The sequence below is a fragment of the Haliotis rubra genome, unplaced genomic scaffold (genome assembly GCF_003918875.1).
Source record: "Haliotis rubra isolate DU_JTF1 unplaced genomic scaffold, ASM391887v1 Scf256, whole genome shotgun sequence".
NCBI classification, from domain to species: domain Eukaryota; kingdom Metazoa; phylum Mollusca; class Gastropoda; order Lepetellida; family Haliotidae; genus Haliotis; species Haliotis rubra.
Genome location: NW_025766625.1, coordinates 797,847 through 815,063, shown reverse-complemented (window position 1 = coordinate 815,063; position 17,217 = coordinate 797,847).

Sequence of the window (17,217 nt, the reverse complement as noted above, 5' to 3'; positions counted from 1 at the left end):
AACTCCAAACACTGATAATGAGCACCTAACCAGTTTTGGAGTACGTCATGTTGTGGTCGTTTCCAACCTGGTGATATCACGTTAAGGGAAGAATAGGACCACCCAGTCGTTTCTAATAAAGCTTCACAACCTTTGGCCATAATCATGAACAAAATCTTCAAAGCAGGGTCCATTGTAGATATCGACAATGTCATTAGTATGGTCATCGTAGTCTAATTGCGCAGAACGATGGTCATGTTGTTGATCACTGGATTGTCTGGTCCAGACACGATTATTTACAGACCGCCGTTATATAGATGGAATATTGCTGAGAATGGCGTAAAACTAAACTCACTGACTCACTCATTGTACATGCCATTTCGCAGAGTCCTTTACCCAGAAACCTAGTACGATCGTGGGTTTGAATCCCATACATGTACTTTCACTTGGCGTATAGTAACCGTAACTTGATGGGAACTTAGTTTTACATCAGGACATATTTGCGTTTCAGGTTTACATGAACAACATAATTCTACCCAGACATCTAAGTCCCAGAATGTCAAATTGTCGGTCCCTCAGAGATTAAAAAACATTTCTTTTGCATGTAACAGGCATGAATATAGCATCAAATACTCGAATTAAATGGATTACTATGATGCAAAAGACTCCTTATTTAATATTACGTCCATTCAGATCAGTTCAACGTATTGAAATTTTATCAATGTTATCAGGCATATCATGTATTTGTTTGGTAGTTTCCACATTGTCTGAGGTGTAGTCATATACAAGAATCACGATCTTCATATTCCATACGGTATTTTGTCTCATGTTGAATATTGCCCACAAGCAAAATATCCGGCTATGATACTGCCCGACCATTTGGTATATGTAGAGGTATCTCATATGGTGGATGACAAAATTGATCTGAAACGTTGGATAAAGTAACTTTAAATTGTCCCTCGTTTCAGAAAAACAAGTATGTGGCTGTAGACAGTAAAAGTACAAGTTGTATGTTTTAAAACAAATGTTATGCTATCCTTTCATATTTCCTATGAAAGGAACGCGCATCTTTAACACCGTACTAGGAGACGTTAAATCCACTCACACACTTTGTCTCCATATCGCTATCGCTGTCATTTATAACGTCCCACTAAGAAATTCCAACTATCAGCCACAGTATCATCAATCAGTGTGATGCGGAGACAATACTGTTGGCATCACTGACATTCATTACTCTAAACTGTCCCTCACAGCGTTCTAAACTTACAAATGTACGTCATAATGTTATATAACCAAGCATGAGCATATGTGAACTCAGTGCGTTGAGCTTTGTAACCTTCAGAGACCACACATTCGACCATTTGCAATGAAAGTTAAAAGTGATGCTAATCGTAGACTTTTACAGCAGTGGTGAAACTTGTAGCGACATAATGAATGCATCAATGTGAAAAAATGATTACAATTTAGTGCAATTCCGACTATAACATGAGCATGCGTTTCACCTTATCAAATGGTGATGATTCCCCGTGTTCATGGAGGAATAGGAGGAAAGCCTGGAATAATCCAGGTTTCAGCATTCGGAGTTCCACACACATGTGTTGTGTTCCAATATTATTTTAGTGAAAAAAAGGTAATATGCATGACTGAGAACTCCAAACACTGACGTCTGCGTCTTGATAATGAGCACCTAACCAGTTTTGGAGTACGTCATGTTGTGGTCGTTTCCAACCTGGTGATATCACATTAAGGGAAGAATAGGACCACCCAGTCGTTTCTAATAAAGCTTCACAACCTTTGGCCATAATCATGAACAAAATCTTCAAAGCAGGATCCTTTGTAGATATCGACAATGTCATTAGTATGGTCATCGTATTCTAATTGCGCAGAACGATTATCATGTTGTTGATCACTGGATTGTCTGGTCCAGACACGATTATTTACAGACCGCCGTTATATAGATGGAATATTGCTGAGAATGGCGTAAAACTAAACTCACTGACTCACTCATTGTACATGCCATTTCGCAGAGTCCTTTACCCAGAAACCTAGTACGATCGTGGGTTTGAATCCCATACTCAGGTTTGTTAGCACCATAACCTTGGCTTTCACCAAAATGGCAAGTGTTTAAAACCTGCATCACTTAGGACTTGTCTCCCACATCAAGTAGATTTGTGACATGTCTGTAATAATATCCAAAATGGTGTTAAATGCAGCTCACGAGTGAGAGGGTTTTACTTAATCTCGTTTGATTGTGACCGATCCGAATATGAACCGCCTTCAGACCTTGGTTCTTTTGATTAAAAGCCTTTGATTTTTCTTTTAATGCTGCTAGTGGGCGGCTTTATTTGGTATTTTTGTATTAGTCACTCGTTATTTTCAAGACAACATTTGTATTGTGTAACCTGTCTACAGCTGACTGTAAGTATATTAGTTGTTGGGGAGACATTGTTGGAAAAGACATAACTTCCTCTTGCTGTATCCAGAACTTTGACGTCAACTCAATTCGTTTATCACTGAAAAAAGGAATTCTTCGTTACGGCAACTACTTGAGCGCATTAAACTGAAATGACATCGACAACCATTGGCGCTTTGTCCCTTCCGATGTCATTACTGCTTTGCAGCACTGTCCATACCCCTGGCAAGAGACTCAACTCAGAATTTTCATTATCATAAAAAGGACACTGAAACTGTCTTTTTCTAAAGATTCGCTTTGCACGGAAACTCTGCTATTCATTAATTAACTGTCTTTGCCACCGACAGAGCACGTTTTGCCTTGAAACGTCAATTTGGACCTCTCAATGACGCCATCAAACTCTCTAGTTTGTAAACCATTGATAGAAAGAAACACTTGTGTTTGTTTTCAATGATCATCCAGTTTTTAACGATCCTAGTTTGAATTGCAGTTATGTTGTGGAATATGCGAGTGCAGTCTTATGTTTCCGTACTCGAGGGCGCTAAAGGGACATTATTTGCCAATTTCTATTAATTTTATCATGAACATGACTTTCTCATTTTGGTCACTGAGCGCATGTAGTCGTTCACTGCGTGTTGAAGCAGAGACACCGTTGTTGGTTTCGTCATCATTACTAATCCATGTTTAGCAGGACGCCACTAATTGTTGTACCTTATGTGACCTGTTCATAACAATTAGAAAATCAGTCGCGAGCTGAGATTAAAAAGTATTAAAAGGTTTATTATTCATTGCTTGATGTCGACATTTTCCAAGGGAAGTTCTTGTCAATATTGATATTAACATTGATGGAACTCACACTCAGTATTATTAATAACCTCTGGCTGATGGGATAGAAAACACCCCAAAACCTATACGTGTTATCCACGGCGACTTAATTGATCGGTCGCAACTGTCTTTCTGGATTGTGTATTATTGTTCATTTACCTACGTTGGTTTTTCAACTAGAATGTGGCTGTTTCAATGTGTAAAGCCTTGTAAAGCTTGTAACTTACAATCTGTACTGTTTTCACATGTAATGTTATGTATGTTGCCTTCATATTTCGGTTCCGCTATCCGTGCTTCAAGTAAACCAGTATTCTGATTTCAGGTGCGCATCTGTAAACAGTTTCTTAATAAACCTCGCATTATGCGGATGCCAATATTTGCTGTACGAATCTGTTGACTACTGTTGAACACAACATATTTAACACAACACAATCAGTGGGTAGAAATTACACACACGCCAGCATATAACTGGAACATTGCAAAAGAGAAGTGAAGCTTCTTCTATTCATTCAATCCCACACCCGGTTGCGGCCCAGTTGGCACAGTTGTGCATGAAGCCGGAATATCAGCTGTCCACAGAGGGTTCGAATCTCCCCGATTATGTTTCTAGGTTTAGCAGCACCATACTTCTGCTGTCCAGAGTGGTTTCGAATATCATATCCCAATATTACCTGTGTCTCGGTTTTTCAACACCATGTCTTTGCTTGTGGGTTTCACGAAAGTGGTCAACGTCCCAGGCTTGCATTACTTCGGGGTTCCAACCAACATTAAGCATACACGATGTTGTATGGCTGTTAACCGGCGTTAAACACAAACATTACTCGCTCACTTGTTCTCTTTGGAATGCAATAAGTACACGTTTCTACCATGAATAGGAGCCTCTTACTCCTTCATTGATATATTCATGAAATTAGAATAGTGCCAACATAGGTGAACCTCACACTCAAAACAGACTTTCTGATATTCTCAATCTATTTGCATTGACGGTGAAAAATTCTAAATATTTTTAGCCCTAAGATTTTGCATATTTCTTCATCATATTTATGTCATTACTTAGACGCGTCTGTAAAAGAATATCCCTCAAGCAGAAAACAAGTTTGACTGCGTATAAATCAACTAGGCATTTACTCACATGTTCGCCTACATCATATAAACCATTCGGGTTTTAACATGTACCTATACATTTAAGTCATACCTATATTTCCTAAGGATACATGATTATACATAAGCGCCCAAAGAGCATCAATTATTAAAGGACTCTAAGCACTGTATTATCACCTGCGGTCCCAGCTTTAATGTTGTGTTGCTTAACACGGACTTCATACGGTATAGCAGCTGTTTTCATATATCACTCATTTTGTTCTTTCAAAATAATACACATACCTTGACAGTCCATTCACATTTCAAACAATGGTTTCTTTGATGTGTGTTTTACTGCATAAACGTGATGTAGAAAGAAACCCGTCATGAAGCTGATTGCATATTCATTAACTCGCATTGAAAGACTCCTCAATGGAATTTAAAGCCATTAACTTCAGAGGGAGTTTGGCATTTATTCTAATTCATTAGTATACTGGACTGTAAAAGCAGGAAAAAAGTATTTAACAAGGAAAAGTTCAAACAAATATTTTCTTTCGTCGTTATCTTCATTCGTCCTTTAAAATATACCCTTGAAAGGCTCCATTCGTGAAGACGGGTGTTGTTCCGGTACAAGCCAAATGACGCGTCATGTCCCTCCATTATTTATCAACTTCGGCCATCGTCCATATCGAAAAAAGACGTGAACTTCTTAGAGAGCTTCCGTTTCACTATGCATGTTTACATGGAAACTGTCCCAATGTAATGCTGTTGGTTGTAATGTCCGGTATAGAATTGGTCAACAACCTGTGCCTGTCGTTATAGGCGACAAACGGATCGGTTGGTCTCGCTCGCTGATATGGATGATGCATGTCATTGTATCCCCATTACGAAGATCTCATGATGCTTATATATAAGATGTCAATCACTGGATAGTCTGGTCCCGACCCGATTACCTACACACACACCATTTAGCTGGAACAGTGCTGAATGTGCCGTTAAACAATAATGACTTTGACTACGTCAGCACAAATCTTACGTTATAGCCTTATGTTTTGAAAAGTGGCAAATACCATGTCCATAATCAAATTAAATATGTGGAAAATGGAAGCGACTAAGCCATTTCCGCATCCACATGGCCACCGCGAAGTGTCGATAATACAATTTCGACAATGCTTTTATAAATCGCTGTCAAACAACGATGATGCAGGTTTCGTGAAAAGGTAAGCGTATCCTACCCCACTGTGTCACCCGTCTTAAACACATGGCTCCTTGAGAAGCTGGCGAACTGTTCACGTGAATGTAGGGTTCAATTCCAAAAAAGGAATTGAATCTGACATTTTGGGTAAAATGCGTCAAGTTGAAATGCCCTCCACATGTCAACCAGAATACGCTTTACTGAGGAATTTGAATCTCGTCCAACAAATTTTGAGCAAGAGTAGTCTATGACGTTCTTTGAAGGCTCTTGACGGCCGCCGTGGTGTACTGGTTAGAGCAGAAGAGCGGAAGGTCGTGGGTTCGATCCCGGTCGCGTCATACCAAAAGACGTTAAAATAAGGTACTTGTTGGTCCCTGTTTGGCGCTCGGCATTAATGGGTACAACAAGGACTGGTCGGCTCGGAGTCAGCATAATGTGTCTGAGTGGGGTATTCATGCTTAATTGTGGCATGGTATCTCAGTGAGCGAGTACTATAAAACCAGCTTAAGTCTGGGCCAGTACAAGCAACCACACATACACACGCACGCACGTCGTCACGGGAGCGAAATATTCTTAAGTGCGACGTTAAACCCCATTTCACCTCACCTCACCTCACCTCTTTGAAGGCTCAATGCACAAGTGTGAATATGAAACGCAGTGCTCTCAATGGTCCCCTATATTTCAGAGATTAAATCCGTCAAAGGTAATTTGTGGCTTGATTATTAATGAAAAAGAACTTAGGATATACATGTACCGGAAGCTAAATTTGAACGCCTGTGATTTCTGTAAAATTCCCTTGTTTTGTAATTTACCAATCCTTTCAGATATTAGCACCTTGCACCCTGCATAAAGATAGAGAACAGCAAGACGAGGAACACAATTGGTGCCCATGGGGATGCATAGTCCTTGACTATATTTTTTCCCCAAACTTCAAATAGTTCGCCAATTAACATATCTCCTTTCATTTTTCAAAAACCGTCCTGAACGTCTGATGATGGATACGTAACTACATTAAGGTATCTCAATGCTCACCACATTTGTTCCTCAAAGTGACAAGGGAGGAACTTGATATGCCAGAATGTTCCAAAATTGCAAACATTCAATCAAAATGTATGCTTCAGTATTTTTACAATTCACATGTAAATGTAAATGTTTCAAACAGGTTGTGTGAGTTTTAAAAAGTCTCTGAGACAGGAATTAAATATAGGCACTATATTATAGAGCTTTGTAATGTATAGAAAAGAGGGATGGGCAGGTATTCAAGACCTGAGTCGGGTCACAAGTTGATAATGCTGATGGATAATATTGGCAGATTCCTTCCTGAGTTTACAGGCCTTGTTTGATATGTCACTTGTACAAAGTTCTTGGATCAAACAACTAATGTAAACAATGCCTTATTCCTGTGTTATTTGAGGCATGTCTTCAACCACAAAGTCTTTACGTTGGGCAATCAAAGAGTACATGACAGCTGACAAGGACACCCTTTTAAATTGTGATTACATTTAAAGAGGCTGATATTTCTGTTTGTCAATTATCGAGTGACAGGCCAGCTCCTTAGTGTTAGCGGTGAACAAGTTTCCCACTGGTATGTATTACCTCGTCAGAAAGATACTTCAGTCTTGCGGCTATGAATACATCTGGAGAGAACAAAATGTAACAGCACCAGAGCAAATATATATGATTTAACACAAAGGCTAACAGATATGTATTTTCAAAAGTGGCACTTTTCACTATGTTTACACAATAAGTTAAACCATTACTCGTGTTTTAAATCATTCATTCTTACAGAAAAATATCTTCTAGACATTAATGTTAAGAAATTTCAGAACAGCACTATCCCGTTGCAGATGTAGTTTCCATGATCTTCTAATAGAAAAAGGTAGGCATTTAGGGATACCACGGGGAAAACGATTGTGTAAATATTGTACTTATCAGGAGGTAGAAGATGAATATCATTTCTTGCTTGTTTGTCCATTGTATGCAAATATCAGAAAAGAATACATAAAGAAATATTTCTACTTGAACCCACGAATAGACAAATTCTATACCCTCATTGCATCCCAAAATCAAACAGCCACAAAATACCTTGCAATGTATACATACCATGCCATGAATATGAGATCCTCTGTATTACAGTTGTGATATTATTTACTATATATTCATTTATATTGCACCCTCGGCGTCTTCAGTACTGTAAATAAAGATTGAAGATTGACCTCGTGGGTAGTGTTGTTACTAAAAGAACTAAATTTGTACATCATCATGGATCTCTGTCAACCAAGTTATACACATAATGTACTGAGTTTGAATGGTGGAGAATACTAGGTGATGAAACCTGAGCCCGATAAGCCTGATCGATCATTGACATTCACCATCATAATTCAATATAATCGTATGGGTCCCGTTAAAGTTAGTGTTTTGAAAACATCGTGTACCTGACATCTTTTGTTCTCCGGAATCCCTGGGTAAGTCATTAATATCATTTCACAAACGTACTATCTCATGGTGTATAGTTTTCATAGAAACAATAGTTACTTTACTTTTCAGAAATTGAATAATGACGACTCATTGTGCTGATTATGAAGATTAGGTTATCAGTTTTGTTACTCACTTTAGATTTTTCTGTCACTTAATGTCTTTGGACATCAGTGGTCCTTCTGGCCCTGAAACTGCAATACCTTACCCGGGCTCGGAGAAAGAATTGCATTATGCTGGGTGAACGACACTACTTGCAGATACACAACCTTATCGGGTATTTATTTAGATATTTCTACTTAAGAAAATAAAACGAAATGATCAAATAGTGGCATACCAGTAAGGCGGAAACCAATGCTTAATGTAAATACTACTTAACAATGTGACGAGTTCCTTTTAACACAAAAGTTTTATGACAGTAACCCCACCTCAATTAAATAAAATGAACATACAAAAGTATCATACTCTTTAGAAATACATGCTAAAAGGCTAGCAAAGAAATCATATGCTAGAAAACAATCCTTACAAATATGTTCATAGACAAAAATACACAATGGCCAATAACCGTTTCCTGGGGATTAGTATCCTACATAGGTCATGTTTATACCAATAATGTTAAATACATAATATAATCTAGCTGTACATTTATCTGGATGATAGTAACAGTTAAATATCCTTTGATCACCTTGTTGTTTTAGTCTTAATTTTCACACAGAGACGCTAAAACAACAAGAGAATGTTCTGAAATGTTGTGTACAGAGCTGCTTTCAGGAATAGATTTAGATTGGAAGTCTAATTGGCTGTCTAAGACTTCAGGCAATTTCATCATGTCATTTCTTAGCAAAGCAATTTGATGTTTGAAGGCAAAACAGGTGTTGGTGAAGTTAACGCTAAGTTAAGAAAGTCTGCACAAGAAGAGCTCTTTCCACGACATGACTTCTCCGTTTAACAAATTGGCGATGTGCATTGCACCAAACAACCTGTTGAGTAACTGCGAGCAGACCAAGGTTCAAAAGGTCCACTTTACAAACCATGATTCTCTATCCAAAATAGACATTACACAACATTGCACAGAGGTTTTTCTATGTCAATTTATTCACAAAAACACAACATTTTTCCTTAAGGACTACACATTTATGTGAAATGTTAAGCCAAAACCTTTAGGGTAGGATTATTAATTTATGTTTCTATTCGTAACAGGAAAATAACGGAGTTTCAGTTTACTAATTATTTTCACTTGGTGTATTGTAAATGGTGTCTAATTGGGAACTTAGTTTTAAATTAGATCTGTGTTTCAGGTTTAGATGAAAAACATAATTATACCAGAACATCTCAGTCCCAGAATGTCAGATTGTCGGTGCCTCAGAGATTTAAATCATTTCTTTTATCTGTTTTCATTTCAAGAGACATGAATACAGCATCAAATACTCGAATTAAATGGATTCCTATGAGGCAAAAGACTTCTTCAGAATTGCAATTCAGAAGATCCGTTGAACGTATTGAAAGCAAATTATATCAATTGTACACGGCATATCATGTATTTGTTTAGTAGTTTCCAGTGTCTGAGATGTAAGCTTTTTAAGCATGTACAAGAATCAAGTTTTTAATATTCCAAACGATCTTTTGTCTTATGGTGAATATTGCCCACAAGCAGAGGTATCTCATGTGATAGATGACAAAATTTAGCTGAAACTTCTCCCTCGTTTCAGAAGAACATATGTGTGCAATAAAAGTGCAAGGTTTATGTCTCAAAACAAATTTTGTTCTTTCCTTTCATATTACCTATGAAAAGAATGCGCCTCTTTAACGCCGTATATTCCGTACGATCTTTTGTTTCATGTTGAATATAACCCACAAGCAATATATCCAGCTTATCACACTACCCGACCATTTGGTACATGTGGAGGTATCTGGGCAAGGGTCTTTATCTCACAGATGGCTGAAACATCTTACCCGTGAAGATCCGGGTTAGAATTGATCTTCAGGGCCCTGTTGTTCAAAACGCCGTTATTTTAACGTACCGTTAATTAAACACTAACGACCCGTAAAATAGCTAACGAAAAGTTAGTTAACAGTAGGTTAAAAATTTGGTTGCTGGAAGGGTTTTTTAACTGGCCGTTAGCTAATGGTATGATTAGAGGTTAACAGCCTGTTAAGGGCCTAACCGTTACCCAAAATTCCTTGCACACTGTCCCATGATTCCCTGTCAAAATGGCACGCTACCAGAAGCACCTGAAATGACCCCAGTAACCTCTGGTTGTTAAAAAAGAAAAAGAAGAAAACATTTCAGTGCCGAAGAAGAGAATGTCATTCAGGCAATGTTTCAGGAAAATGCTGAGATTCTTAATCAAAAAATTCAGAAAATTGAGGTTACCAATAAGGCCAAGGCTGCAATCTGGCAGAAAATAACAGATTGTGTAAACAACAAAGGCGTTTGCTGCCGTACTGTGGATCAAGTGAAAGCAAAATGGGGAAACATGGCCCAAGAAGCTCAAACAGAATAAAAATCTGAATTCCTTAGGTTTTCTTTGTGGTCAAATGTTCATGAATGCTGCATTAGGCTGGACAATAAACGCCATGTTGTCACCATGAAGCTAGACCTAGAACTAATGCTAATGGTAACGTTAGTGAGCTCATGTACCCCCTCCCCTTAACGTGGTCTTAACGGGCCGTTAAAGGTTAACGGCGCTTTGAGCAACAAGCTTTCGCTCTCTTAACGTTAACGGAACGTCAAGTACTAGTTAACGGTCCGTTAACATTTAACAGGCTTTTGAACAACCAGGCCCAGTAACCCATGCTTGTCGTAAGAGGCGACTCACGGGATCGGGTGGTCAGGCTCACTGACTGGGTTGACACATGTCATCGTATCCCAATTGCGTAGATCGATGTTCATCCTGTTGATCCCTGGATTGTCTTGTCCAGAGTCCAGACTCGATTATGTATAGCTGGAAACAACAAATGAAAAAGTAATATGTCTGAAAACAAATTTATATTCTTTCCTTTATTATTTCATGAAAATAACACGTCTCTTTAATGTCGTTCTAAGAGGCGTTAAACCCACTCGCGCACTTAGTCTCCATATCACTACCTTGAAAGCATGACGCCATAACTGACGCAAACTTAAGTAATAACGATGACGGTATTCTCTAATTTCTGACTATTTCCCCTGGTCACAATGAAACAAAAGAAAAAATAAATAACCAGCAGACTGACAGAAGTTTCGGATCACTACATGTCAAGACATTTATGCATATATCGTTGCTTGAAACAACGAAAAAATTTCAAAACCTGGCGTACTCCGTGTCAGTAGTGAACACGCCATTTTGAAAAGTTGCTTCCCGATAGTGGATAAGCCATACGGACGTCAACATTGTTTCATACATATTTGGTATTTTCATTGAGGCGTGCTATGAATGAAAATACAACCGATCAATCCGTCCTGTTGCTTACATTTTCGCCTTGCGTTTCTTCTGTATTTCTTCAGCACAAACTTTTTTTTCACGTGGATTAATATCAGTATTATTATTCTTTTCTTGATTTGGGACTGTCTTCAGTATCAGTTTGCGAAATCAGTTGCGACACCAATGTACGCTCATAATCAAAAGCGGTGCAACTCTGGCCTGTTTAGCTCGGCAAACAAATACTCTGTATTGGCATGCAACATTCTCAGCATAATTTATTTTGAGGGTTTACTTACATTTACATTGTAAGAAAATGAGGTATATTTTCAAACATTGGTATTAATCTAATAAAACAGTTCAATTTTGATTCAATATAAGAATAAATTGCGGATTTATTCCGTGTACACTTCCCCTTTAAACACTAACGACCCGTTAAAGTAGCTAACGAAAAGTTAGTTAACAGTAGGTTAAAAATTCCAGTTGCTGGAAGGTGTTTTTAACTGGCCGTTAGCTAATTTCAGTATGATTAGAGGTTAACAGCCTGTTAAGGGCCTAACCGTTATCTAAAAATTCCTTTGCACACTGTCCCATGACTCTGTCAAATGGCACGCTACTGTGGAAGCACCTGAAATGACCCCAGCAACTCTGGTTGTTGCAAAAAGAAAAAGAAGAAAACATTTGTGCCGAAGAAAGAGAAGTCATTCAGGCAATGTTTCAGGAAAATGCTGAGATTCTTAATAAAAAATTCAGAAAATTGAGGAGTTACCAATAAGGCCAAGGCTGCAATCTGGCAGAAAATAACAGTGTGTAAACAACATAAAGGCGTTTGCCGTACTGTGGATCAAGTGAAATCAAAATGGGGAAACATGGCCCAAGAAGCTCAAACAGAGATAAAAATCTGAATTCCTTAGGTTTTTCTTTGTGGTCTAATGTTCATGAATGCTGCATTAGGCTGGACAATAAACGCCATGATGTCACCATGAAGCTGGGCCTAGAACTAATGCTAATGGTAACGTTAGTGAGCTCATGTACCCCCTCCCCTTAACGTGGTCTTAACGTTAAAGGTTAACGGCACAGTGAGCAACAGGCTTTCGCTCTCAACGTTAACGGAACGTTGAGTATAGTTAACGGTCCGTTAACATTTAACAGGATTTTGGACAACCAGGCCCGTAACCCATGCTTGTCGTAAGAGGCGACTCACGGGATTGGGTGGTCAGGCTCACTGACTGGGTTGACACATGTCATCGTATCCCAATTGCGTAGATCGATGTTCATCCTGTTGATCCCTGGATTGTCTGGTCCAGAGTCCAGACTCGATTATGTATAGCTGGAAAGAACAAATGAAAAAGTAATATGTCTGAAAACAAATTTATATTCTTTCCGTCATTATTTCATGAAAATAACACGCCTCTTTAATGTCGTTCTAAGAGGCGTTAAACTCACTCGCGCTCTTAGTCTCCATATCACTACCTCTGTAAGTGTTTCTACAAAGAGATTCCAACTCCTGGCCACAGCAGCACCAATCAGTGTGATGTGGAGACAACACTATTGGCATCACTGACACCTGTTACCCTAAGATGTTCCTCACAGCGTTCTAAAATTACAAATGTAAGTTACAATTATGTATAACCAAGCATGAAAGTACGATGGGTTTTGAGTACGATGGGTTTCATGGCCCTCATTTGCAATGAAAGTATAAAATAATGCCAATCATGGACTTTTACAGCTTAGATGAAAATAAGGGCGACAAAAATAATACATCCTTGTAAAAAAATAATTATACTTTGTCCATTGTGCAATTCCGACTGTAACATGAGCATGTGTCTATTGGTTCTTATCAAATAATGATGCTTCTCCGTGTTCGGGAAGAAATGTAAGCGTAGTCTCCACACGGGTGGTACTGGTCACAAACACATGCAAGAAAGACAAATTTGTTATCTGAAAATAACACTGAAACATATGGTTTGTCTTTTTGATGCTGTTCGTTTATTTCTTTGTTCCTTTGTTTCCTTATCGTTTGCTCGCAGCAATATTCAAGCTCCTCTGGCCTGTAATTGTTGAGTTTAGACCACACCGATATTAGCATACAAGCGGAAAGGGACATAAACAGGAAATGACTTGTCTTCAGGTTCAAGTCACATAGAGTCAATATTGTTTTGTCAAAATTTAGTTTGATCTATTTTATTCTTCTATTTTCATGCCTTATTGTTATCAAGAGTACAATATCACTTAGAAAGTTCCTGATTTTCCCCTTAATTTTCTATATTTCCAGCATTCCATTGGGGCAGTGTTGGAAAAACTGAAGATGACTAACTGATCTTGACCTGCAACAGGTATGTGTAATCCAAACCCTTCAGTAAATGATGTACATAAAATTATCCAAATAATGTAAATCCTATGAAAAGAAAAATACATAAAAAATTACACAACCACTATTTTCGTAACTTCCAACTGGAAATATTTTCCACTTATACACATCTCCTTTCAGAAGCTGTTTGGCGGTTTTGGACGAACAAGAGGGTTCGTTCACCTAGAAGACAAAGAAGTGGGAAAGCAGAGGCCTTTGTCCGCAAAGAACAACAAAAGATTCAGATGTGTAAGTAAATTTTAACCGTTCTCAATTCTAATCTTACACAGGTTAAAATTTAAGGAAAACCTTATTTGAAAAAAAAATCAAGTTAATGTAATTTCTTGAAAATGTACACTGATATTCCAAAGAACTTTCAAAATGAACACTATTTAATACGTGCAATGTATAATTACCAACCTGCAGCTAAAAAAGTTTTAAATAGTACATAGTAAAGCGCCAATGTACATTATGTTTTGGTCTGGACATATTTCACCTTGCACACATCAATTAACAATTTATTAACAATACCCCACTAAATAGTAGCTGCAAACACATTGTCAATAGCAGTATGAGATATTAGTTATGGAGGTCCGCCTATGACCCCATTCAATTTCTTGTCTGCCAGAATGACCCCACATTATTTTTTTTAAAACCCAAATATTTCTTTTCACATTATTTTCAGAATAATGGATAATTCATAGTTCTATACATATAATATCAAAGCATAATGTATGTAACATTCAGAAAATAAGTTATAGCTTTCACATGAGAAGGAGTGGGTAATGAAACGCACTGGAAACCATCCGGAAATGGTGCAAAATTCAGTTTCAGTTTTCATGGAAACCACAATGAAACTATAGGAAACTACATGGAAACCAACTGGAAATGGTGGTTTCCATGTCGTTTCTTCTCAGTTTCAGTGTGTTCCGGAAACCAACTTATTTTTGTAGTGTCATGGCCCTCATTTGCAATGAAAGTATAAAATAATGCCAATCATGGACTTTTACAGCTTTGATGAAAATAAGAGCGACAAAAATAATACATCATTGTAAAAAAAATGATTATACTTTAGTCCATTGTGCAATTCCGACTGTAACATGAGCATGTGTCTATTGGTTCTTATCAAATAATGATGCTTCTCCGTGTTCGGGAAAATATAAGCGTAGTCTCCACACGGGTGGTACTGGTCACAAACACATGCAAAGACAAGTGAATTGTTATCTGAAAATAACACTGAAACATATAGTTTTGTCTTTTGGTCTTTAATTCGATTATTTCTTTGTTCCTTTGTTTCCTTATCGTTGCTCGCAGCAATATTCAAGCTCACTCTGGCCTGTAATTGTTGAGTTTAGACCACACCGATATTAGCATACAAGCGGAAAGGGACATAAACAGGAAATGACTTGTCTTCAGGTTCAGAGTCACATAGAGTCAATATTGTTTTGGCAAATTTAGTTTGATCTTTTCGACTATATTTTACTTATATATGGTCTATATGCCCGTTAACTGTTGTATACTTAGATCATGTTGTTTTGGTCTGTCGACTGTGCTATGAAGAAATCATGTCCCATTAATCCATTGATATCATATATTTGAATAATGTTCTTGTGTCCTTTGAATAATGTACGCTAAACCACATTATCTGTTTCTTCGTTGTCTCCTGTATACTTGAGGTATGGCCTTTTTGTACCTTGACTATGGAATGCAGCCTGGAATGTATATTTAAATTTTGCAAGACAGTGTAATATGAAATAAGTGTGTAACTTATTAATCATATCGTTTCACAGTTGAGAGCTCATCAGCTTCTTGTGAATATAAATCGATCTTTATATAAATATTTTAATAAAAATCTTAATGAATACATATCACCATAATGATGTTGAAAACAATAGTAAGTATTTGACCGTAATAAATTGTTGTTTAGAATTGGTGCCTAGCTTGTGACCCATTGGTGCCGAATTGGTGCTTGTTGCTCGTTCATAACTAATAGGTTTAAGTGACGTAAACGTTCACAGCCATACACGATTCTGTATTGAAACATTGCACTAACAAAATAGAAGTTGTTATCCATTGGTCAGTATTGTAAATCCAAACGTTTTAAATGCAACTGAAAGAAGGGATGGAAAAATGATGTTCTCATCTCCATGATTCATATAAGTTATCCCCACCCTTGTCCGTTTTCTGGAACAAAGAGTAACACATGAAAAGGAACATGAGAAGGACGTGCTCATCACTACTTAAATTCATCTTATGGAACTACGAGAAAAAGAAAACCTGATGTGGTGGGATGTTTCTCCTGAAAGGCCTATAAATAGTTGAAATCGACTGTCCAAAGCCAAGCTGTTTATGTAGCGGGCATACTTGATACAAAAAACATTAGTTACTTTCTAGGATTCTGTAATCATCAATAATGTTTGGTCAGTTTCATCGATTTAAGCTCAAAGCAATATATGAATGTGGTGAACTGAAAATTACAGCTACCTTATATAACCATGATTTTTAACCGTCTTATAGCGCTTTCTAAAACTGTTTGGGCTTTCGTCTAAGGCAGTTCAAATTGCTGCATAATTGTTTTCGTCATTTCAAATTTCATTCAAGATTTGTATTCGAGGGTATTTAGGTTCTCGGAATCCAAACTGCCAAAAACATGACATACAGATTTATGCAGAATAGAAATTCCCAGTTTCATATTTAGCAACGTTACAATTGACAGTACTAGATAATATTGTCTGAGAAGGAGAATTCCACTGTCGTCGGAGTCGAAGTTCAGAGTAATGTCGCTCAGGCGTGCCAGAAAACGATAATCGTAGGTTGGAATCTTAGAATCTCCCAAATTATGTTGTCGGTTCATCAGCTCCATACCCATGCTTGTGGGATTCACCAAAGGTGATAACGTCCAGTTCTTGCATTACTTGGGACTTCCTCCCACCTCAACCTGCACGTAGCAATATAGAATAAAATGCGATATGACTTGTAATCTGAAAATATAATATTACAACTCCCCCTAAAGAGGACCGATAGGTAGATATTTTTTTTAAAAAGACAACAACAAAAACACAAGTATTCAGCGTGCTGGTCAATAAGTTCCCACACGATATCAACGCCCAGTAACAAAGTGAATAAAAGCGACAAAACCTTTTCCACATCCATAAGAAATCTTTGTTAAAAGCAGAATCGATTGTACATTCCGACCTTTCGCGAAAAGGTGAGCCCGAGTCGTTTGGCGCACTTTGCTCTCTTTGTACAAAGAGCAGGCTCCAAAGGCTGGAGCTGTTGAAATATTTCTTTGAGAGGCATTTTAGAAGTTGTATAGGTGAATGAAAACCAAGTTCTATGGATAGTCAACTTCTTTATTGCAGTGGGTGCGACGTTTCGGTGTAGGTACTAACACCGTTGTCAAGAAAGTGATGACGGTGCAAATCACGCCCTGTGCAGGAAGTGATGGGATCACCGCCACTGCTTCGTCGACCTCGGGAGGGACGAGAAGGACCCAAAATTC